At 42.8% G+C, this 2,500-nt stretch overlaps 1 protein-coding gene and 1 long non-coding RNA gene across 3 annotated transcripts in view; one reads left to right on the forward strand and one right to left on the reverse strand.

The window, feature by feature from the left end:
* The window catches only part of LOC106870526 (neuromedin-U receptor 2), a 133,018-nt gene that overhangs the window by 125,697 nt on the left and 4,821 nt on the right, over positions 1-2,500 (reverse strand). The window contains exon 1 of one of the 2 annotated variants that reach the window (XM_014916651.3): positions 378-487. The exons of the other annotated variant lie outside the window; for it this stretch is intronic. The gene's annotated coding sequence lies outside the window, so the exon portion shown is untranslated. Of the gene's footprint in view, positions 1-377; positions 488-2,500 lie in introns of those variants that run through there. 2 annotated transcript variants of the gene reach the window in all.
* LOC149135292 (uncharacterized) overlaps positions 550-2,500 on the forward strand; it is a 9,764-nt gene continuing 7,813 nt past the window's right edge. The window contains exon 1 of the long non-coding RNA XR_016242347.1: positions 550-1,345. This is a non-coding gene — a long non-coding RNA (uncharacterized LOC149135292). The remainder of the gene's footprint in view (positions 1,346-2,500) is intronic.

Genomic DNA, 2,500 nt, shown 5'->3' on the forward strand with positions numbered 1-2,500 from the left:
GAGACAGGTTACCATTTATATTAGGGGGTCCGTTACATAAAACGGTGTAACAAAGCAAACAGAAACACGAAGGCAGGGGGAGCTGGCAGAAACGTTAGCGCGCCGGGCGAAATGCTTAGCTGTACTTCGTCTGCCGCTACGTCCTGAGTTCAAATACCGCCGAGGTCGATTTTACCTTTCATCCTTTCGGGGTCGATAAATTACGTACCAGTTACGCACTGGGGTCGATCAAATCGACTTAATCACTTTGTCTGTCCTTGTTTGTCCCCTCTATGTTTAGCCCCTTGTGGGCAATAAAGAAATAAGAAACGGAAGCGTGAGTAATTAAAATAAAACGTTTGCCTATCATGCAAAAAAAAAAAAAAAAATGTACATACACGGATTATGCTATAAATCTGCTACAGGAGAGCTTCCAACTTTGACAAATCAAATAATCCCACTGATCTAGTGCGACGATGACCATCAAGAGCACCAGGCTCCCACAGGATTATGCTTTAGAGTAGATTTCTTCGTCCTAACCATTTTCGCCGCTGCCACTCATCCAGTTTCTTTTATTGCTATATAGAGACATGATACTAAAAGTGTGAATTTTTACACCGAAATCGGAGAAATGAAAGCAAAACAGCAGGAATAAAGGAAAATAGTCTACGCAGTATCTAAATGTGTGATAGACACCCGAAAGTGAAGGGCCACCCTACGTAACCGAGACCAATCAAGGAATCTCACAAATCCTGGATTATTCTGATGCCGTCTTAAGGCATGGGAACACTGGGCAGTTGCCCGGGGGCCTCACGGATCTAGTCTATGTATGCTGGGGCTTGGTGTCAGTAAATGAATGCTATAGGGTCCAATACATTGAATTGTCTTGAGGCTTATATGACCCAGGTTACCTCGTCTAAAATGACCCGGATTACCTCGTCTTCCCAAAATAAAAATCCTCTATCATCTATTTTTAGCTGTGTTGCACGCGAATTTTCAGACGAGATTTATCTAATCTCACCTACTTTTCAACAAATTGACTAAGGTAAGCACCTCTTTCCCAACCAATTTGCCTGAGTGAAATTTTACCTCTGTTACTGCACCGTATCCACTTAAAACGTTTCCGATCACTTTGACTCTCGTGGTGCCCAGCACGGCTCTCCTGTTTCCTACGTCAACATCTCTAATTTCTGCAACAGTATCTCGAGAGCCAAGTGCTTACAGAGGAGACGAAAGGCAACACACCGTCGACTGACCCAGGGTATGAATCGAAATGACACGTATAAGTAACCGCTTAATCTGTACATTGAAGCGATCCAGCCTCCGGAAACGGACGCCAGCCTGTTGTACCGAGAATGGCCTACAGGTACTTGCGCTTAACCTATCAACCAAATTTATAACAACCTTGTTGAACCCAGATTTGTTCATAGGGATAACAATTTGTATGAGTAGGGGTAAGGCGTTGTCATCTATCCCAGTAGCTGAACGGTAGTTTATTTCATCGATCTCCAATGGATAAAAGGCAGTGTTGACTTCGACGGGATTTGAAACAGCAAAGGGAAAAGCCTCCACAAATACCGCAACAAAAGTCATATCATAACACAAGAAAGGTGAGCTGGCAGAAACGTTAGCACGCCGGGCGAAATGCTTAGCGATATTTCGTCTGTCATTACGTTCTGAGTTCAAATTCCGCCGAAATCGACTTTGCTTTTCATCCTTTCGGGGTGGATAAATTAAGTACCAGTTACGCACTGGAGTCGATGTAATCGATTTAATCGCTTTGTCTGTCCTTGTTTGTCCCCTCTATGTTTAGCCTCTTGTGGGCAATAAAGAAATAAGAAATTTTAGCACGCCGGGCGAAATGCTAAGCGGTATTTCGTCTGCCGTTGCGTTCTGAGTTCAAATTCCGCCGAGGTCGACTTTGCCATTCATCCTTTCTGGGTCGATAAATTGAGTACCAGTTGTGTACTGGAGTCGATCTAATCGACTGGCTCCCTCCCCCAAAATTTCGGGCCTTGTGCCTAGAGTAGAAAAGAATCGCTAGCACGCCAGGCAAAAAAATCCTTTGTGGTGTTTCGTCGGACTTAACGTTCTAAGTTCATATTACGCCGAAATAAACTTTCCTGTTTATTCTTTCAATGTTGATAAAATAAGTACCGGTTGAATACTTTGGTTGTTTTAATCGACCGACGCCACCCCTAAAATTGCTGGCCTTGTGCCAAAATTTGGAATCAATATCTAACATAAGCTTCACATTTTTTTAGCAAGTGGGGGGTAGAGTCCATTATATGGATCGGGCTTCTATGAGCGTCTTTTATCATCATTCCGTCAATAACGGACAAAGCAGGATTTGAACGGCAAATGTTCTGCCACACACCCTCCCTCATGATCATACCAATAACAACAACAACAAGAATAATGAATACGGCAATAACAACAACAATAATACTGATACAAACAGCGACAATGTTTTGTTTTTACATTACAACTGATGTCATTGCTAATATAACGATAGACACAA

The sequence above is a fragment of the Octopus bimaculoides genome, chromosome 6, assembly GCF_046866305.1.
Source record: "Octopus bimaculoides isolate indiv1 chromosome 6, ASM4686630v1, whole genome shotgun sequence".
Lineage (NCBI taxonomy): Eukaryota > Metazoa > Mollusca > Cephalopoda > Octopoda > Octopodidae > Octopus > Octopus bimaculoides.